The following is a 23,961-nucleotide window of genomic DNA, read 5'->3' as shown; positions in this document are numbered from 1 at the left end:
CTGATAATTCCAGTATGACTCTCTCTTAAAAATTTGTTGGGTCAGTGAGAAACACGGCTCCCTGGCCAAGGTAGAAAGTTGGTATTTTGTAAGTATATGGTATTTTAGGTGGTATGGGGTAAAAGCATTAACTGGGTTTTTCTAAACTTTCCACTTTATCACTGTGGGAAATTCTACACCATCCATCATGGCTGCACATCAAAGCTTTTTGTTTGTTTTCTTACTGACTCTCTTTCAAAAGCAAGGGTAGAATTAGGATTCCAGTAACATTTATTTCCTCATCCATCTGCTCATCTATCTACTCATCCATCCAGGCCTCCCTCCACTGACACGTCCATCCATTATGCCGTCTATTCATTCAAAGTCTATTTACCACGTGCTTTATGCCAGGCACCGAGCTAACAATTGAATCAAACAGAGACAATAGAACACAAACTCTTTCTTCACTGGGCCCTCCGTCAAGGTTGGAAGGCATCCACTTATTAACAAATATCTCTAATACCAAAGGTAGCTCCACTGAGGACATCTAAGATTCTTAGAGTGATTAAATAAATATCCAATTGCATAGGAGGTGACAGAATGTTTCCAGACCAAGACCTGTCACTTGATTATGACCTGATGTGACATTAATACAGTTAAAGAAAGGCTACCAATAGGAAGATCATGGACATAGAAAATCAGGATTAAGAAAGACAAATGTCACAATCCATCTCACAGTGTCCAAGTGATGCACACCTGAGCCCTCAGCCACTAGGTCATTGTGGAGGTTGTCCTTTTGAGGAATAGCATGTCTGACTTCCTGAGTCCATGTGTAGCATCCTCCCCTAATCCTTCTACTTCTTTTCTTTTGAATATAGGGTCACCAAACAACATGTGTGGAAATAATTTTAATTCTAAGGTACCAGGATGCCAGGATGAGGCAGAATATGCAATATCTTCAATAGGGTGTTCAAGTAATTTAGTGCTTATATATAGGTATCCTCATTTATCAATAAATGAGTTTGCATAGTGATTATTTATAACCTTTTGTACATTTGGTTAATTTGATCCTGCCACTGAGATTTTTCTGGGAATCTCAATAGATCAGGGTCAAAACTCTGAAGTGGACAGTCTTCCATCATGATATTCTTCTTACAGAGCGCTGCCTGAAACCAGTTGGCTTATTAGAAAGTATCTGTGTCTCATTCTCATCTTCATCTCCTCCCCACCCCATTTCTCTTTCCATCCCATAACAATATGGTGGATGCAAGGATGAATGGAATCATTTGAACAAGTGGGGAAGGGGACACAAGCTCTCAATCAGAAGAACTGCAAACAGGAGGTAGAATTTGAGTTGAGCCTTGAAAAATCAAGAATGATTTGGATAGGTAGGGAATGTAGGCAACTGCCTTCCATCCTGGGAGAAGTACATGAACAACTACATAGAAGTCATGGGCAAAGAGTATTCAGAGAAAGGTACATGGGGAGGTGGTAGAAGCTCAGAAAGTTAGCCCATGAGAATGGAGATGTTGACTGGCTTGATATTGTAGAGATCTGCAACGCCTTATAAGGAACTTGGCTCTTCTCCTGGGCAAATAAAGGTGTTAAGCTGAGAAAATGGTGTGATCAGATTTATGTTTTTGCATTTTCCTCCCAGAAGCAGTCAGAGGGATGGACTGGGGATGGAGGTAGACAGTACAGTTAGGGGACAGCTGCATTGGTTCAGGATAACCTGTTTCCAATTTCTGAAGCAGAATTACAATTTCTGGGAATCTGTGATGCCTTTTACATATGAGGTCAGAATTTCTTCTGAATCATTATGAATGTGATAATGATAAACACTCATAAACTACTCTGTGTGTTTTAATTTAGTTAATCATTTCTGCCAATCAAACTGAAAATGCCAGTAAGCTGTCTCACATGTATCCCTAAACTTATGAGAAACTAAACTCAGCTCACAATATTTACTGAGCACTGATTGTGCACATAGCATGCTGTGAGGCTGTGTGGATGACAAAGAAAAGGCATAAGATGTGGATTTGTTCCCCTTTGGCTTTTTTCTCATCTCATGGGTGGGTGAAATCTATGGCTGATCGTAGTCCCAGGAGAGTCATCTTTCCTGCTGGGCTCTGGATTGAGTTTACAGGGGTCTTGGCTGGTAGGCATCTTGCTGCTAGGTTCTGAAGTGGAGAAAAGTAGAGAAAAGGGACTTCTGGGACCGGGACCTTGGGGATGAGATGCTTTTTAGCCCTAGGATTCATTCCTGAGCAAGACATTTAGTGGAACTAGCATTGAGGTTCTGACATCCTACTGGGAGCAGTGCCTCAGTGGAACAGTTTCAGAGTTGTTGGGGGCACGGGCATCTGTATAATTATGCCTGATCAGATCACAGGCAAACAGAGATGATGCTGCCGTGGGTGTCAGGTTGTATTCTTCTCCTGGAGGTAAAAGGACTCACCGTGGGGCACAGCCAGCTGCCCAGGCCCAGCCAGAGCAGGTGGGACCTCTTACTGAGTTGTCCAATAGTAGCAACAGATGACCAGGGTCCACTTGGTTTTACAATCCCCCTGGGCTTTTTCCTTTCCTATAACCTGAGAAGTCAGCAGTTCTAGGTGTTATCTGGGGCCCTACCTTTTGAGGCAGCTCTCGGACAGTGGCGAGCTTTGCATCCTAAGTGCCTGTGACATGTGCTGAGAAGAGAAACTGAGGCCAGGAGATGGGAGGCCTGGGTGGACTGTGAACTCCACCTAGGGAGATCCTGGGAACAATGAAAAGTGTGCAGCCTTTCTCTCTTATAAGACATTGTTCATTAAACATCACGATTTTTTACCTGAGGGAACTGAAACTGCATTAGGATATTGGGCCTGCTCTGGAAACCCACAGTGGCAGAGCTGGGACCATACCATGTCTTCTATTTGCAATTCCTATGTTCCTTGTGCCAAAATAGAGAAGTCCCTTGAGCCTAAAAACTCATCAGTATTAGAATTTGTAAACTAAAGACAATAACATAGTAGATCCTCGGTATTAGTCTGCTAATAACAAAATACCACGGGTTAGATATTTAAGCACAGAAATTTATTTTTCAGAATTCTGGAGGCTAGAATTGACTTCTGAGGCATCTCTCCTTGACTTGTAGATGGTTGTCTTCTTGTTGTGCATTCACGTGGTCTTCCCTCTGTGTGAGTCTGTGTCCTAATCGCCTTTTCTTAAAAGGATCTCAGTTGTAATGTGTTAGGGGCTACCTATATGACCTTCTTTTAACTTAATTGCATCTTTAAAGGGATATCTTCAAATACAGTCACATTCTGAGGCTCTTGGGGTTAGGAAATCCACATACGAATTTGGGGGAGATATAATTCAGCCCATGAAAGTGCTTAACACATGTTTATAATATTAAAAATATCTACTCAATACAGTTATGGGAGTTTTGTAAGGCTTGATGGAGACAACTCTTTCATTCTTTCAATCACAAAATGCTTAGGGAATACTTCTCCTTTAGATACTTAAGAGTGCTTTAGATACAATGCTGCATTGAACATTGTAGCGACATGACAGGCTTGTTATTATTTCCATTTCACAGATGAGGAAGAGGAGGTTTAGCTACTCCCAAAGTTGTAGGCAGAGAACAGTGGAGTCGGGTTGAGCTTGCATCTCTGTGGCCAACCTCATTGTCAGAAAAAAAGCAAGTGAAAATACTCTGTTTTCAGGATATTTTCTGAAATTCTATTTCTTTCCCATGTGCCCAGATTTCACTTGCACTGAAATTATTAGACTGACAAGGGGGGCAGGTGGGTAGAATGCAGATACTATTGCTTTCAGAGAATCCGGCTCCATTGGGCAATCCTTTCTTACTGTCTCAGCCGGGGGAAAGAGCCCCTAGCCAGAGGGAATCAAATACTTTTCAAATGTCTCATTAAAATAAAAAGGTGATTCTTGCATTGGTCCTATGATAAAGACTACAAAGCAGCACCATGAAAACTCCCTGGTTTACCCTTCTGAATAGGCCTCAGCTCCAGCAGCAGAATGAATTAGCGGCCACCCCATTATCTGTAACCCTTAGAGAGCGCAACCCAGGCTTTGATCTGCCAGTGTCAAGGAAACTGATAAAAACTCGTTCTGTTTCTAAGCTTTCCAGGCCTGAAATTCTCTTTTCCCTTCAGCGCGCTATAAATGACCCTCTGAAGTGGCTGGGCATTCTTTCACAGTCTTGTTTCCAATCTATTCATAACCACGGTTATCAATTATTATACCAGCTGGAATTTCTGAGGGCCAGGAGGCTGTCAGGAGCTCTAATTGTGGTTCAGGGATAAAAGCAAAAACACACAAATTTTAACCAATCATAATTAACTTATTCTCCAAGTGCAAGGAAAAAAGAACCCCCCCCCAAAACAAAACAACACAAAACCAAGGCCTATGAATCCCCTCCACTAATCACTCTTGAAAGCAGCCAGGAAGGGGGAGAGGGGCTCTTTTATTATAGTGGTCTCTCCTGATTGGCTCCCAGAGGAGGAGTGGGGCCAACTGGCAACCAGAGAAGTTCTTAAATCATTGGGGCTTTTTTTCAATCTTAAAAAACCCTCATTTTTCAAAGTAGCATGATGTTTTCCAAGCTCCTGACAGAGCTTTGAATAAAGAGGCATCAATTTCTCATTGAACCCAAACAACCAACTGAGTGGCCCAAAATATTTCACTAAAAAGAAGTGCAGTGACAGCTATCACATTAATAAAGGAGGCGCGTGTGACCTGGAAGGGGGCCCTGAGTCATCCGATCCCCAGGCGCAAGGTTAGGCAGCAGGTTGAGCTGGGGAAAGCCTTTCCTAGCACAGTCCCGGCACTTAGTAGGTGCTCAAGAGGCTAGCTCCTGTCTCTGCCCTGCTCCCTCCTTAGACTGGCCAACAGCCAGATGTCTTGGAGGCATCTGGCTAGTGGCAAAGGCATCTGAATGGAAGGCCCATGATGTCATGGAAAAGGCATGGCTTTGGAGTGTGACAGCTCTTCGTTTTTAAGCCTGTCTGAGACTCAGTGTCCTCTCTCTTACAATGGTGATAGCATGCCCAATTTGTAGAGTTGCTATGGGGGCAAGGGATAAAGCTCTTAGCAAAGTGCCTGACACAAGGTGGGTGCTAAGTAAATGTTTGCTGTGGCTCCCGATGCTGCTTTTGGGATATGTGGTCATTTCTGGCACAGAGCTTCAAAGACCACCTCCTCTTTCTATACTGCCTTTTAGCAACTGCACGGAATTCTTCTGCAGTCCTTGTTAGGAGTGCAGATTGGATGAAGGGTTAGAGTCACCTTATAGCAAACATGCTGGGGAAGGACTTCAACAAAAGAGACAAAACAGAACGTTTTCCAGGACAAAGAAAAAATGGCATTAATGAAACGATTAAGCAATATCATTGTTTCCACGTAGAGTGTCTGGCTACAGAAAATGATATTTTTATTTTCATCACTGGTATTTAGCACTGCAAAAACACTGAACAAGATCTCACCAGTGTGTGTTTATATTGTGTTACGAGATCAAGAATCCAAATTTATTTGTAACATTTGTTGATCGAATTGCAGCCCAAGGAGCTTGAGACTTCGCTAGATAAAAGATGTACAAGTATTCTCTTGGTAGTTTTTGTTCACAGAAACAGGCATAACCATGTCCTAAAATTTTTTCACAAAGAGCATTTTCTTGAAATATTTACACACATGGTAGGAGAGAATATTTTGAAAACATGCTCTTCCTTGGGTTTAAGTTGGAGGATAGATCATGAGGATAATCAGTTTTAGCTATCCTAAGAGTCAAGCCCTTAAATTGAAATAACGTAACACAAGAAGGGTTATTCCTCACACCGGTGACATCAGATAAGGGTGGGCATCCTTACTCCATCTTGTGGCCATAATGTGAGGATTGTTCATCCAAGATTTTGACAACCTATGAAGAGGCATACAAGCCTGGGATAGCTTCAGCCACAAGTGACATAAATTACTTCCATTCATCCTGATCAAAACTGTGAATATGCTCCTATTCTAATCACAAGGGAAACTGCAAAATGTAGGGGAGCACAGGAAATATTTGCTGAGCAGAAATGGTCTCTGCTGTAGGGAACATTAGAGATGGTCCCTTGGCTCTGTACCCATGGCATAGGAGTATTCTCAGGAGAAAAGAGAAATGAAACAAGGTTGTTGGAATGCAGGCTCCTGAACAGAGTAGCCCAGGGCATAGGGTTGTCCCTGCCCCAGGCAGGAGTTTATAATCTCCAAAGAGCATGGGAACCTCACCCTGTGGCAGTACCAATGAGTTGATATCTGGGGGCAATGCATGGAATTTTTTGGCACCAGCAATTTTCAGCACTGAGTGAGGATTTCTATGTCAAGCATAGGTCAGGAAGATCCATTCGTGCCCATGAAAGGGACTCTGATAAAGGGCTGTCAGGATGTTGATTAGAGGTGAAAGCCCCTGCTCACCAGCCTAGGGCTCAGGGTTGTAATTCAGCTGTGGGTGGAAACCGATGAGAAATGACTACCTGCTGGAAGGCTGGGCAGGCAGAGAGACTAGTGCCACACAATGGGAGTAAGATGGGGAGGCTGTGGCAACTTAGGACAATGCAGGTGCCATGGTGATGTTCACCCCAATGAACGTCTGCTAAAGGAGTAGAGAATAATGCTGGAGTGCAATGGAAGGGATTTAAGGGAGTCCTATAAAGCCAAAAAGGTCAGAGTGGGCTGAGCCTGCAGGAGGATAGGTATTTTTAATGGTTGCTAGGAAGGGCTGGGCAGACTAGTACTGATAAAATATGTAATGCATTCCTATACAGTTCCTATACCTGAACTGACAAAAATTGCTGCTACTTTAAGTGACTTCTGGATCAGCTCTCATTTTTAAACCTAATCATCTAAAGGAAGAATGACATCCTACAAAGGACTCAGTAGTGCAAGTCTGGCAGAGAAGAGACACGATAGTAATTGTGAGACTAGTACATGCAGTGCCTTTCATTTTAATCCATGTTTTGATTTGTCTTCATTAAGAGTTTATTAGGCAGGCAAGGATTATATTTGTTGCTGTGATATTAGTAAGGAAGCTGTGATCTTTTGGAAAGCCAAAGAGATCAGCTCATAGATGAGCATCTAACACGTCACAGGGCTGCAATTCAAATCCAAACATTCTGATTCTAGCTCTGTGATATTCTTTGCCTGTCAGCAGAAGGAAGCAATGATTATAAGAGCTGCTGTAGTGGTGGCTGCCACTTTTCCTCCTTCACTTTCTCCATTATCATTATCATCACCCTCATCACTGCCCTTAACATTACTATTATCATCATCTTCACAACCACCAACCTCACAACCATCATCCCCAACATCACCACCATCACCATCATCATCACCATGATCACCATCATCATCACCACCATCACTAAGATTATCACCATCATCACCATCAACACCATTATCACCATCATCATCACCATTATCACCATCACCACCACCATCATCACCATTATCACCATCACCACCATCACCACCATTATCACCATCACCACCATCACCACCATTATCACCATCATCACCATCACCACCATTATCACCATCACCACCATCACCACCATTATCACCATCATCACCATCACCACCATTATCACCATCACCACCATCAGAACCATCAGCATCGTCATCATCATCACTATCATTACCATCATTACCATCATTACCATCATCATCATCATCATCATCATCATCATTATTGTCATCATTGCTATCATTATCATCTTCTTCATCCTAAAGATAATCCCACTGTTCAGCAATGACTAACCTCTATCCTTTCAGTTTGTTCCCAGTGACAATGAGTTTGCATTAGTTCATTCAAAAATCCTCACTTACTTCCTAACCAATAATTTTATGCAACAATGGGTGGTAATTATTTGGTGTAAAAAAATCATCATCATCATTTCATTTAGCTTTAAGATCTTCTCCTTGTATCTTCTCAAGGGGCAGCAGAGAAGACCCAGTTTTATCTGAGAAACCAAGGAAAATGAGTTTGGGAGGGTGAGAATGATCATTTGATCATTTGCTCTATCAGTAATGAGCCACTACTATACTATGTAGTGCTCTGCAGTTACCAAAGAGAGCACCTACTATACCATGTGCTAGCTTGGGGCTAGTTGGTGGTATAATAGAGATAAATAAATTTCATTCCCTGCTGTTGGGGTCTATAGTCTGGTAAATGCTACACTTCACTGGATCTCTGTAGAAGTGAATTCTTCATTCTTCTTTTTTAAATTTTATTTTATTTCATTAGTTTTGGGAGAGTAGGTGGGTTTGGTTACTAGGATAAGTTCTTTAGTGATGATTTCTGAGATTTTGGTGCAGATAACATTGGAAAAAGGCTCTTCTTCATTACTTTTCAAAAGTAATGAACATCTCTGAAGTTTTTGAGCTCCATCTTCCAACTCAAACATTGGGCCAATGTTTGAACTTACATGTAGAGAGCAGATTTGAGAATATTGTCCCATAAGAGTACCCTAGACCACTAAGGGTTCAGCAAACTATGGCCCAACCCAAGCCACCTGTGTTTGTTAATAGGATTGTGTTGGAAGACAACCATTCCCACTCATTTAAATATAACTTATGACCACTTTAGCGCTACATCAGCAGACTTGAGTAGCTGCAACAGAAAGCATATGGCTTGCAAAACCCAAAATAGCAAATATCTTGCCCTATCGAGGAATAGTGTCCTGGCCTCTGCCCTAGATTCTGCCTTAGGTCCTGTTATTATAAATGAACTATTATGCCTGTCTAAAGCCATGCCCTCTGCTTGTTCACTGGATCTTATTCCCCCATCTACTCAAGAACACCATTTCATTAAGTTTCCCTTCATCAATTTTGCACAGTCTACTGGATTATTCCATCAGATTACAAACAAACTGTTATTTCTCACATTTTAGAAAACAAAACAAAACCTTCTTTTGACCCCTCTTATTCCACCAGTTACTGCCCACTTCTCAATACTTCTTTGCAATGCAACATTTCAAAAAAGTTACCAACTCTAATTCTACTTCTACTACTCATTCTGGAGCTCTAACACCGAAACGGTCTTTGTTAACATCACTGATGACCTTCCGTTTGCCAGATCCAATGGCCCGTTCTTGGTCTTCATCTTACTTGACCTCTCCTCAACAGTGGACACAATCAATTCTCCTGCTCCTTCTGCCCTTACTCTTTTTCCTCACCTGACTTCCAGAACACAGAACTTCCACATCCCCCTCCCACCTCCCTGCTGCTCCTTCTCAGCCTTTTGTCTGATTCCTCTACTTCTCCCATAGTCCAACCTTTGGAGAGTTTGAGATGGAGTCCTTGGTCTTCAGTTCTGTCTTTACCCACTTCACCCATTTACTTTTGTGGTAGTCAGTTCGGCATGCTATAACAGATTAGCCTAGGCTGGGTGGCTGTAACAACATTCATTTCTCAGAGTCCAGAAGTCTGGAAGCCCAAGGTCAAGGTGCCAGCATGGTCAGATTCTTGGTGAGAGCTTCTCTTTAGTTATATCCTCTTATGACATTTCCTTGGTGCAGGCACAGAGAGATGCAGTAACTCCATCATGGGGGCCTTGCCCTGGTGACCTTGTCTAAAACTGATGACCTCTGAGAGGTTCAGTCTCCAGACACCATCATATTGGAGATTAGGGATTCAACATGTGAATTCGAGGGGCACACATTCAGTTCATAGCAAGTCACATGGCTTTAAATACCACCTATATGCTGCAGATTCCCACATTTTTACCTCCACCCTAGTACTTTTTCTTTTTCTTAGTCTTGTATCTCACTGCCTGCTCAACAGATATGCATGACTGTGGATTAGATATCTTAACATCAACGTGATGAAAATTGAAACTTTAATAACACCTCCTCACATGCAGAATAGTTGAGGCACTTATATTGCGTAAGCCGCATACCTTAGTCATTCACATCTCTTCTTTAATATCCTATATCCAATCCATTAAGAAAGCACACCAGTTATACCATCTTGTCCTTTGCTCTGCTACCTACAAGTCTCCAAACATCTCTCACCTGGATTGCTGCAATTGTTTCCTGTTTTCCCTGCTCCTACAGTTGCTCGCCAACTCCCCACCAAGCCCACTCACCACGTCCTCAGCTTATTCTTAACAGAGGATTCAGATTGTATCCCTCCTTTCCTTAGTTCTCTCCAATGGCTCCCCATTTCACTCATAGTAAAAGCCAAAGTTCTTCAACAGGCTGGCAGGACTCTTATGTCACCTGGTTCAACATGACCTGCCTCCACCATTCTGATCTCCTCTCTGCTCACTCTGCTCCAGCCACACCAACTTTCTTCAATGCCTTGAACATGTCAGGCGTCCTGATACTGCAGGACTTTTGCACTGATTGTCTCCTATGTCCAAAACTCTCTTTCTGCAGATATGCAAGTCTTTGCTTAAATAGTGTCTGTTCAATGAGAGCTATTTACCTTTTCCTTTATTAACATTGCCAACTGACTTCTTCAGCATTTTTTTCTCCATCAATTATTTTCCCCATAATGTTTGTCCCCTTCCATTACACTAGATTCTTCACCTAACTGTTATGTCTGTTGCTGATAGTTCATGTCCCTTTACTAGACTGTAAAATCCCTTAGGACAGGGATGATTGTCTCTTCTGTTCATGGATTTATTCCACATGCCATGAACAAAGTCTGGCTCAGTAAAAGGCACTCAACAAACATTTGTCCAATTAATAAATCTTTAAGTATGAGGTACTGATCAATCAGACAGTGAATAATATCCTTTACTCTTAAAAAGAAAACACTGGTGGCCAGAGATAGACTTGGGAAACTGTCAGGAAGAGGCAGCCGCAGAACAGCCCAGGATGTTTCGGCTTCCGTGCTGCTGACCAGCGGTCAGAGTTTCCCAGGGCACATGGCTAAGTGGAGCTCACTGCAGGAGAGGCCTGCATGTCCCAGATAAGGAGGCATCATGTGCAGTGGCTATGGCTATGATGAGTACAAGGACTATTTTTATATAATAGGGGAGAAGATAATCCTACAGACATGATGTCAAGGTCTGAAACGAGTTGTACCATCTCAGGGAGGCTGGAAAGTGATGCTGTTTATACAGGGACACATTAGCAGACAAAGTTTGGAACGTTTAGGAAGGAATTTATAGGTTGTTTCTGGCCAGGAAATATTTATCTATGTTCCCATGGTGTTCTGTGGCCTATGAGTGGCTTGGGGAGCTCTCCTGGGGTTGGACAAGCATAGATTGGGGATCAGAAGAGGATTTGAGGTTATGTCTCTATCACTTGAAAGTCTTATACATTCGGCAAATTTCTTAACCTCTAAACACTTGGACTTCCTTTTCTGCACCGTAGTGATAAAAGTGTCTACTTTTTAAAGATTGATCTTAGGAGATAGAATAAAACAACAAATGTTAATGTTTTTATCAGTTATAAACACAATATAGGGCAGTTCCTATGATTATACACAAAAACAGAGAATGAGTGAATAATGCAAATCTGTGATATATCACTTAATAAACCCCAAACAATCAACAATGATTTACTGACTACTTACGTTAAACTCAAAGTGTGTTCAGCACTTCGAGGGCTAGAGAAGAGTGTTAGGCAGGGCTGCTATGCGTGAGGCTTGTTATTCACTCATACAGTAATGGAGCAAGGCAAGAGAGCATTTCTGCAATTCTGAAGTGTAGTTGACTTGTCTCCTGATCTTTAGTACAACTGATATTCTATCAACTTATTACCATGATCCAGGCCTCTAAGATAAATTATAAGATATATCAACTAAGGAAATATTTATGGATCTCGTTTACAGATGAGGAATTGTAGTGTCTGATAGGTAAAGCAGGTTTTCCAATGTTGCACAATTATCATGTGGCAGAACCAAGCTCCGGATTTTTCTGATTTCAAGTCCTGTGATTTCTCCTTAGTCCACCTATGTCACATATGAAAGCCACCCCTCTTTACCCATAAGAGTATGAAACCATAAAAGAGAACATACTGGCCAGGTGTGGTGGCTCATGCCTGTAATCCTAGCACTTTGGGAGGGTGAGGTGGGTGGATCACCTGAGGTCAAGAGTTTGAGACCGGCCTAGCCAACATGGTGAAACCTCGTCTCTACTAAAAATACAAAATTTAGCTATAATCCCTACAGCTACTCGGGAGACTGAGGTAGGAGAATCACTTGAACCCAGGAGGCAGAGGCTACAGTAAGCTGAGATCACGCCATTGCACTCCAGCTTGGGCAACAGAGCAATAACTCCATCTAGAAAAAAAAAAAAAAAAAGGACATACCAGTGCTGTAAAATCTTGCATCAACATTCCACATATTTGTTTCTATGAAGTTAATGTTTGTGTCCCCACAAAATTTATATGTCAAAGTCCTGAACCCCAATGTGACAGAGTTTGAAGGTAAAGACTTTTGAAGATGATTAGTTCCTAAGAGTGGAGCCCTTACGGGTGGGTTAGTTCCCTTATATGAAGGACCTCAGAGATCTCTCGCCCCCTCTTTTCTTTCTCTCTGTCAAATGTTATTGACTGACAGTACAAACAAAAGAATGAAGGGATGAAGATGCTAAATTCAAGGTACTCTTAGTTCTTTCAGCACTTTGATCTTAAATTTATGTGAAGATTGCAATGTAGGTTAACCATTTGTATAGACTGTTTCTGCTTATATTTATTCATTTACCAGATTTATTTTTCTACCTGAAGAAAATTTGTAATTGACACATAATAATAGTATACATTCATGGGGTACAACAGAATGTTTCGATACATGGATACATTGTGCAAAGATAGAATCACAGTAATTTGCATATCTAATCACCTCAAACATTTATCAGTTCTTTGCGGTGAGAACAATCAAATTGCTCTCTTCTAACTTCTGTTTTGAATTACACATACATTAGTGTTACTTTAGTGGGCCTACTGTGCCCTGGAACGCCAGAACTTACTTCCCGTATCTAACTGAAACACGGTACCAGCCGTCTAACCTCTCCTCCACCCCGTCACCACGGTGCCCTGCAGCCTCTAGTAACATCTATTCTACTCTACTTCCATGAGCTCAACTTTTTAAAGTTCCACATAGGACTGAGATCATGTCATATTTGTATTTCCATGTCTGGCTTATTCCACTTAATGCCTTTCAGGTTAGTCCATTCTGTCACAAGTGGTAGAATTTTATCCTTTTTTTATGGCTGAATAGTATTTCATGGTGTACATATGCCACATTCTCTTCATCCATTTGTCCTATTCAACAAAAGTTTGTACATATTTGTGCCCAAGCACTGTCCTAGGAATAGGTAAATAGAATTAAACCACAGAGTCAAAGTTCTTGCCCTTAGGAAGCCAACATCCCAGAATCAGAATGGGAAACTGACAGTAAACAAACAAGCAGAGCATGCATTATAATCTGGAGGCTGACGCAGTGGCTCACGCCTATAATCCCAGCACTTTGGGAGGCCGAGGTATGCGAATCACTCAAGTCAGAAGTTCAAGACCAGCCTGACCAATATGGTGAAAACACCATCTCTACTAAAAATAAAAAAATTAGCTGGTGTCATGGCAGGCATCTGTAATCCTGACTGCTTGAGAGGCTGAGGAATGAGAATCACTTGAACCCAAGAGTCAGAGGTTGCAGTGAGCTGAGACTGCACCACTGCACTCCAGCCTAGGTGACAGAGTGAGACCCTGTCTCAAAAATAGTAATAATAATAATAAATCCGGATACTGATAAAATAAAGGAAGATGTCAGAAGGAGATGGGGATTCTTTTTAGGAAGGGGGGACTTCAAAGGTTATAACATTTAACTGAAGATCTAAATGAAGTAGTATTTTGTACAAAAATAGACTATTTTATGCTATAAGTTATCATGAGCCAATGCTCATCCTTCAGTTGCACCCTAGGCCAAAACTGTCTTTGTAGCAGCCCTGCCGTATAGATAGTCTCATTGTGGCTTGAGGAAGGATGTGGAACTCTCACAACATCACAAAGCACCGGGTGGCACCATTGGACACTTAAAAAATTTAAGTGGTTTTTCTTTTTACTGAGCTCAAATATGTCTTCCATTTAACACCCACTGGAATGAGGTTTTCTTTCTATGAACAGAAATTGCCAAGTGTTCATCAAAATCTTAGTTGCCTTCTTTCTGGACCACAGCTGGCTTCCATCTCTTTGTCTCCTCTGCAGGTAGGTGTGGACATGTGGACATGCAGTTGAATTACAGCTGAAGAAATGTGGTCAAATTGATGCCACTAAAGGCCTGGCCCATAAAATGCTCGGGCATGAGTGCCCTCATACTTATATCTCTCTGTCAGCTGAACCCAGACGGTGATGCAGTCCTTGTGATAGCAGAACCACAGAAAAATTTGGAAGAAGTTCTGGATCCCAGAATTACTAAGGGTAGGAGGGAGACCTCATGCATTTATTCACTTTTCCAAGATTGTTAACATGAGCTAGAAACAACTTTTGATTTTGTTAAACCAATACCTGTTAAAGTGTAATTCTATAGCTGCGTTGAGTGTCTTTGAGTTTAATTTTATAGCAGCAAAATGTGTGTTTGAGCTTAATTCTATAGCAGTAAGTCTAATATAACTATGGCAACCTGGAACAGAACAATATATCTGCCAGATAGCCATGGCTTTCCACATCTCTGATATCATCGTTTATATTCACAGGCTTGTCTTAATATCAAAATTGATTTCTATAAACCCATATATTTCCAAAAGACAAAATGAAGGAAAATACAAGCACATGTAAGAGCTATTTCTGAAACTTGATTTACAACTTAGAGTGTGTAAGCTGGCACATGGTAGGTAGTCTAGCAAGTGATCAACAAATGTTTGTCCAATAAATGAATGATTGCACTGTGATGAGCTTCATATACCAAATGGGTAGATAGTGGTATTTTGGGGCAAGTGTCTTATCTGCAAGCATTTCTGGGTCAATGTCTGTGGAAAGCTGCAGGTACTACAAAGCCTTTGAACATTGCACATTACCAAAGGAACATGTTACCTTATTTCTGGCTCAGCAAAGTTAGGCGAATAGTAGCCAAAAATGATTTTCCCCACCTGTTTTATTTTCACGGGGATTTGAGTTAGAAAATTTGAATTACATATTTTTAGAAAAGGATTTTAGAGGTAAAACTGCCAAATTGCTACTGGACCTGGAGTCCTAGGATGGCCCATCTGTTCTGCCTGTAACATTGGGTGTTGCTTCCTTCTGAAGAGACTACTTGTGCAAACTTGGGAACCGATGCAGAGATCACATTTTTGTTTTCAAAATTTATCAAAAGCACATCTATGTGCCACACACAGGGCTGTGCCCTCTACACACACACATCAAGCAAATAAGCTGCAGGGGAGCTGGCCATATGGGAAGGGGTGCATATCATGTACCTTCAGGAGTTCAGGCAAAGCTGACAGCCATGAGTCTGGGTGCTTGTGAATGTTCTCTTCCTTTTTTATAAATTGTTTCTGGGCATCCATGTTCAAGACTAAGTTGAGACCATCCCGTGGATACAAAGATGATAATTCTTAATTATTACTTATATGTGACCCTTTTCCAAAAAAATCTGAGGTAGCTTACACAGATACAAAAAATAGACTAAGATAAAAATAAAACACCATTAAAAGCACATAATTATCAACACAGTAAAATTTGCAAAATTAGAAGAATAATGACAATATCTAGTGTCATAGTCTAATGTCCTGCAGTCATTTACATTGAGCTGCAGCGTGGACTCTGAATTTCCCGGCAGCCAGTGTAGACAGAAGTGTGCTCAGTTACCTAATTCAATCATGTATAATGGATATATATTAGTTGCCTGGGAAAAATGTGTACTCTTAGACTTGGGATGTGGAGAAATTGTTACTGCGGGGTTCCATAGAGACAATTTGCTGTGTTGTTCTGAACCAACTTCTTTATAACATTTTTATAATAAGTATAACAGAGAGACTATAAAATCTCTTGGTGTCAGCCATGCTTATAATCCCAAAGTGTTCCTCACAGGATTGATGATGGATGATCGTCCAGGAATGCAGCTTTCTATGGTCAGATGCAACAAGAGTTTTCATGAAATAAACAATCTATCTCACATCAAAGCTTGCTTATTTATTTTTCATAAATGAGCTGCACTAAGTCTTAGAGAACAGAACATCTGTGGTTATGCCCCAGTCCCTGATTTGAAGACTCCCAGGGCATAATAGCTGTTTGTGATGTGTTTCTCACTTTTCCTTCCTTCCCAGACTTGAGTCCCGGGTTTCTAGAGATTTCTTTCTTTTTTTCCCCCTCATCAATGCCCATTCGTGGAGAGCACACTGATTGGTTGAGAGCCAATCTCTGGGTCCCCTGCTCCACTTTAGGAGGGCAGGCATTGTTCTTGAAATCATTTAAATACTTCTGCTTCAAAGTGTCCCTAATATAAGCTCTTAAAACCTCACATTATAAAGGCAGTTGAACTCATGTGAGACTGGAAAAAATTCATCCATCAACTAGAACACAAGGCAGAGAAGCTGAGAATCATGATTTGTAATTGGTAAACACTTTGACACCTGGAAAAGATCAGCACAGGCCACCCCTGGAATGAAGGCAGGGCACTGGAGTGCTTCTCCCCATGTGCTGCATTACCAGCATCTAGGCACCCAATGGCTGCATATGAGAAAGCTACCCAGCCATTCTGACCTTCTTTTATGACAGCCCATCTTAAAAACATGATCTCTTTTGGAAAGGATGCAAGATGGCCGAATAGGAACAGCTCTGGAGTGCAGTTCCCAGCAAGAATGCAGAGGGTGAGTTATCACTGCATTTCCAAACGAGTATTTATTGCCCACAGACCAAGAGATTCCCAGGCGGAAAAGCACCACAAGTCTACAGCATGGCTGTTTCAGCCAGCACAGTGGGTCTCCACACAAAAGCTCATACAAATCTGGGTGGCCATTTCAACTGGCTCCTGGAATGCCTGGGAAACACAGGCACCCATTCAATTGAAAAAAAGGGGGCTGAAACAGGGAGCCAGGTGATCTGGCTTGGCAGGTCCCACCCCCACAAAGACCAGCAATCTGAAACGCTCTGTATTGAGAGTTTCATAGCAAGCACAGCTGGATCCAGGATGGTTCAGCTCTATTGGGGGAAGGGAGTCCATCATTACCGAGGCAGCCCACCACTACCAAGGCAATCTGTCGTTACTGAGGCAGTCCGCCATTACAGAGGCAGTTCTAACTATACCTCTGTAAACAAAACCACAAGGACGTTCACACAGCAGCTGGGCAGAACCCACAGCAGCTCAGTAACACCTCTGCTGTGACTAAGCTACCTCCTTGCTGGGCAGGACATCCCTGAAAAAAGGCAGCAGCATGTCAGGAACTTATAAATAAAGCCCCACCTTCCCAGGACAGAGCACCTAGGAAAAACAGGCAGTTATGAATTCCATTGCAGCAGACTTCAATGTACCCACCCAGCAGGTCTGAATGGAACAACGGAGCTCACAGCTCAGTACTTGAGCTCCTATAAGGGACAGACTGTCTCCTTAAGTAGCTCCCTGACCTCTGTATATCCAAAGAGGCAACTCATAAAGGAGAGCTCAGGCTGACATCTGGTGGGTATCCTTCTGGGACAAAGATAACAGGAGAAGAAACTGGCGGCAACCCTTACTGTTCTGCAACCACCGCAGGTGATCCCCAGGCAAGCAGGGTCTGGAGTGGACCTCCAGTAGTCCTACAGGAGAGGGGGTCTGACCATTAGAAGGAAAACTGAAGAACAGAAAGAAATAACTTCATCATCAACAAAAAGGTTGTCCACTCAGAGACCCCATCCAAAAGTCACCAACTACAAAGACCACAGGTAGATAAATCCACAAAGATGGGAAGAAACAAGTGCAAAAAGGATGAAAACACCCAAAACCAGAATGCCTCTCCTCCCCCAAGGGATCACAACTCCTCACCAGCAAAGAAACAAGGCTGGATGGAGAATGAGTCTGATGAATTGACAGAAACAGGCTTCAGAAAGTGGGTAATAACAAACTTACCTAAGCTAAAAGAACACGCTCTAACCCAATGCAAAGAAACTAAGAACTTTGAAAAAAGGCTTGATGAAATGCTAATGAGAATAAACAACTTAGAGAAGAATATAAACGAATTGATGGACCTGAAAATAACAACATGAGAACTTCACAAAGCATACACAAGTTTCAATAGCTGAATCAACCAAGCAGAAGAAAGGATATCAGAGATTGAAGATCAACTCAATGAAATAAAATGAGAAGATAAGATCAGAGAAAAAAGAGTAAAAAGAAATGAACAAAGCCTCCAAGAAATATGGGATTATGCAAAAAGACCTAATCTATGTTTAATAGGTGTACCTGAAGTGATGGAGAGAATGAATCCAAGCTGGATAACACTCTTCAGGATATTATCCAGAAAAGCTTCCCCAAACTAGCAAGGCAGGCCAATATTCAAGTCCAGAAAATACAGAGAACACCACAAAGATATTCCTCAAGAAGAGCAACACCAAGGCACATAATTGTCAGATTCACCAGGGTGGAAATGAATGAAAAAATGCTAAGGGCAGCCTGAGAGAAAGGTTGGATTACCCACTAAGGGAAGCCCATCAGACTCACAGCAGATCTCTCAGCAGAAACCCTACAAGCCAGAAGAGAGTGGGGGTCAATATCCAACATCCTTAAAGAAAAGAGCTTTCAACCTAAAATTTCATATTCAGCCAAACTAAGCTTCATAAGCAAAGGAGAAATAAAATTATTTACAAACAAGCAATTGCTCAGAGATTTCATCACCACCAGGCCTGCCTTATAAGACTTCCTGAAAGAAGCACTAAACATAGAAAGGTATCAGCCACTCCAAAAACATATTGAATGGTAAAGAGCATCGATACAATGAAGAAACTGCATCAACTAATGGGCAAAACAACCAGCTAGCATAAAAATGGCAGGACCAAATTCACACATAACAATATTAACTTTAAATGTAAATGCGCTAAATGCCCCAATCAAAAGACACAGACTGGCAAATTGTATAAAAAGTCAAAAACCGTCAGTGTGCTATATCCAGGAAATCATCTCACTTGCAAGGATACAGATAAGCTCAAAATAAAGGGATGGAGGTAGATTTATCAAGCAAATGGAGAGCAAAAAAAAGCAGGTGTTGCAATCCTTGTCTCTGATAAAATAGACTTTAAACCAACAAAGATCAAAAGAGACAAAGAAGGGCATTACCTAATGGTAAAAGGATCAATGCAACAAGAAGAGCTAATGATCCTAAATATATACACACCCAATACAGGAGCACCCAGATACATAAAGCAAGTTCTTAACAACCTAGAAAGAGACTTAGACTCCCACAAAATTATAGTGGGAGACTTTAACACTCCGTTGTCAATATTGGACAGATCAATGACACAGAAAATTAACAAGGATATCCAGGACTTGAACTCAGATCTCGACCAAGCAGACCTAATAGACATCTACAGAACTCTCCACCCCAAATCCACAGAATATTCATTCTTCTCAGCACCACATCACACCTACTCTAAAACTGACCACATAATTGGAAGTAAATCACTCATCAGCAAATGCAAAAGAACAGAAATCATAACAAACAGTCTCTCAGACCAAAGTGCAATCAAATTAGAACTCAGGATTAAGAAACTAAGTCAGAACCACAGAACTTCATGGAAACTGAACAACTGGCTCTTGAATGTTGAATGGATAAACAATGAAATGAAGGCAGAAATAAAGATGTTCTTCAAAATCAATGAGAACAAAGACACAATGTACCAGAATCTCTGGGACACATTTAAAGCAGTGTCTAGAGGACAATTTATAGCAATAAATGCCCACAGCAGAAGCAAGGAAAGATCTAAAATTGACACCCTATCATCAAAGTTGAAAGAGCTAGAAGAGCAAGATCAAAAAAACTCAAAAGCTAGCGGAAGACAAGAAATAACTAAGATTAGAGCAGAACTGAAGGAGATAGAGACACAAAAAACTCTTCAAAAAAATCAATAAATCCAGGAGGTGGTTTTTTGAAAAGATCAACAAAATAGATGACTAGCCAGATTAATAAAAAAGAAAAGAGAGAAGAATCAAATAGATGCAATAAAAAATGATAAATGGGATATCACCACGGATTCCACAGAAATACAAACTACCATCAGAGATTACTACAAACAACTCTGTGCACATAAACCAGTAAACCTGGAAGAAATGGATAAATTCCTGGACACTTGTACCCTCCCAAGCCTAACCAGGAAGAAGTCGAAACCTTGAGTAGACCAATAACAAGGGCTGAAGTTGAAGCAGCAATTAATAGCTTACCAACCAAAAAAAGGCCAGGTCCAGATGGTTTCACAGCTGAATTCTATCAGACATACAAAGAGCTGGTACCACTCCTTCTGAAACTATTCCAAACAACCCAAAAAGAGGGAATCCTTCCCAAATCATTTTATGAGACCAACATCATCCTGATACCAAAATCTAGCAGAGACTCAACAAGAAAAGAAAACTTTAGGCCAATATCCCTGATGAACATATATGCCAAAATCCTCAATAAAATACTGGCAAACCAATTGCAACAGCATATCAAAAAGCTTATCCGCCATGATCAAGTAGACTTCATCCTGGGGATGCAAGGCTGGTTCAACATATGCAAGTCTATAAATGTTGTTTACCACGTAAACGGAACCAAAGACAAAAGCCACATGATTATCTCAATAGATGCAGAGAAGGTCTTTGACAAAATTCAACAGCCCTTTATGCTAAAAACGCTCAATAAACTAGGTATTGACAGAACGTATCTCAAAATAATAAAAGCTATTTATGATAAACCCACAGCCAATATCATTCTGAATGGGCAAAATTGGAAGCATTCCCTTTGCAATCTGGCACTAGACAAGGATGCCCTCTCTCACCACTTCTATTCAATATAGTATTGGAAGTTCTAGCCAGAGCAATCAGGCAAGAAAAAGAAATAAAGGATATTCAAATAGGAAAGGAGGAAGTCAAATTGTCTCTATTTGCAGATGACATGATTGTATACTTAGAAGAACCCATTGTCTCAGCCCAAAATCTCCTGAATCTGATAAGCAACTTCAGCAAAGTCTTAGGATACAAAATCAATGTGCAGAAATCACAAGCATTCGTAGACACCAGTAGCAGACTTAAAGAGAGCCAAATCAAGAACGAACTGCCATTCACAATTGCTACAAAGAGAACAAAATACCCAGGAATACAACTAACAAAGGATGTAAAGGACTTCTTCAAGGAGAACTACAAACCACTGCTCAACGAAATAAGAGAGGACACAAACAGATGTAAAGCAGTACATGCTCATGGTTAGGAAGAATCAATATTCTGAAAATGGCCATACTGCCCAAAGTAATACATAGATTCAATGCTATCCCCATCAAGCTACCTATGACCATCTTCACATAACTGGAAAAAACCACCTTAAACTTCATATGGAACCAAAAAAGAGCCTGCATAGCCAAGTCAATTCTAAGCAAAAAGAACAAAGTGGGAAGCATCACGCTACCTGACTTCAAACTATACTACAAGGCCACAGTAATCAAAACAGCATGGTACTGGTACCAAAACAGAAATATAGACCAATCAGAGGCAATGCCACACATCTACAACCATCTGATCTTTGACAAACCTGATAAAAACAAGCAATGGGGAAAGAATTCCCTGTTTAATAAATGGTACTGGGAAAACTGGCTAGCCATGTGCAGAAAGCAGAATCTGGACCCCTTCCTGACACCTTACACTAAAAGTAACTCCAGATGGATTAAAGACTTAAACATAAGACCTAACACCACAAAAACCCTAGAAGAAAACCTAGACAAAACCATTCAGGACATAGGCATAGGCAAGGACTTGATGACTGTAACACCAAAAGCATTGGCAACAAAAGCCAAAATAGACAAATGGGACCTAATTAAACTCCAGAGCTTCTGCACAGGAAAAGAAACAATCATTAGAGTGAACCAGCAATCAACAGAATGGGAAAAATTTTTGCAATCTACCCATCTGACAAAGGGCTAATATCCAGAATCTACAAAGAACTAAAATAGATTTACAAGAAAAAAACAAAGTCATTCAAAAGTGGGCAAAAGATATGAACAGACACTTTACAAAAGAAGACATACATGAGGCCGACAAACATATGAAAAAATGCTCATCATCACTGGTCATTAGAGAAATGCAAATCAAAACCACATTGAGATACCATTTCACGCCAGTTAGAATGGCGATTATTAAAAAATCTGGAGACAACAGATGCTGGAGAGGATGTGGAGAAATAGGAACACTTTTACACTGTTGGTGGGAGTGTAAATTAGTTCAACCATTGTAGGAGACAGTGTGGCAATTCCTGAAGGATCTAGAAATAGAAATTCCATTTGACCCATCAATCCCATTACTGGGTATATATCCAAAGGATTATAAATCATTCTTTTATAAAGACATGTGCACATGTATGTTCATTGTGGCACTGCTTACAATAGCAAAGACCTGGAACCAACCCAAATGCCCATCAATGGTAGACTGGACGGGGAAAATGTGGCCCATATACACCATGGAATACTATGCAGCCATAAAAACAATGAGTTAGTGTCTTTTGTAGGGACATGGATGAACCTGGAAACCATCATTCTCAGCAAACTGACAGAAGAGCAGAAGATCAAACACCACATGCTCTCACTCGTAGGTGGGTGTTGAACAATGAGAACACATGGACACAAGGAAGGGAACATCACGCATTGGGGCCTGTTGAGGGGAACTAGGGGAGGGACAGCAGTGGGTTCGGAGTTGGGGAGGGATAACATGGGAAGAAATGCCAGATATAGGCGACAGGGATGTAGGCAGCAAACCATATTGCCAGGTATGTACCTATGCAACAATCCTGCATGTTCTGCACATGTACCCCAGAACCTAAAGTGCAATTATATATATATATATATATTATATATATATATGGCACTCTCTCTATATAGTGCACTATATATATATATATATATGATCTTTTTTGTGGCATTACTGCTCTCCACTCTCCTCATCAGAAGCTTCCATTCACTACCTGGTAAGAGATATTAAATGAAAAAAAAGACAAATGATAGAAGAGGTTTGGCTATAGAACGCTGACTTTAGAGGAATGTCAGTATCAGAAGGAAACACTGTAGTCAAGGCTGGGGACAGAACAGAAGCCTGGGAGGACTGACCTGAGTAGAAGCTACAGCCTGTACCCAGGTGGCCAAACAATAATTTAGGACCTGGAGAAAATTTCCTTGACATGAAAAAAGTTATCTCTGTTCAAGTCAGCAGCTGACTGCAAACATACTTCCTGGTGAAGTGCTATGGGTGTTCCTTCCAAAGTCAGGAAAAAAATTAAAATTACAATTATTACTTAAGTTTTCTTTTACAGATGTTGTGTATTTGCAGATGTTTAATCAGTCTGGCTAATTAAAGTGCCAGGTATTGTGTTAATACTGGGACAAAATGATGTGAAAAACATATACGGTACCTGGCCTCACAGAGTTTCCAGTGTGTAAGGGGGATAGATAGCCATTCATTGAGTAATCATATGCAGCATGTGAAACTGAATTAATGATAAGGCTGCAAAGGAGAGCTCCATGGGCACTTTGAGCAGATGTAATTAAAGGATTTGATTTAGAAGGAAGGCTTCCCAGAGAAAGTGAGTCTAGAACTCAAGTGAAAAGATGTTAAGAGTTTACTAGGTGAAGAGGGGTACTTAGAACAGTGCTAGAAATGACATGTTAGAGGGGGCTTGGACAGGTGGGTGTCTGCAGTGGGAACAGAGGCTGGTAAAGCAGATAAGGACCTGCCATGCTATGCACTACAGGCCACAGTAGGGAGCTTTGTCATTATCTTGAAAGAAACAGAAAGACGTTGACATTTTATGCATTGAGGTGGCATGATCATTTCATGCTGAAGATTGTCCAGCTGACA

The sequence above is a fragment of the Sapajus apella genome, unplaced genomic scaffold (assembly GCF_009761245.1).
Source record: "Sapajus apella isolate SASKATOON/1434 unplaced genomic scaffold, GSC_monkey_1.0 scaffold31, whole genome shotgun sequence".
In the NCBI taxonomy this organism is placed as follows: domain Eukaryota; kingdom Metazoa; phylum Chordata; class Mammalia; order Primates; family Cebidae; genus Sapajus; species Sapajus apella.
This window is presented reverse-complemented; position numbering follows the sequence as displayed.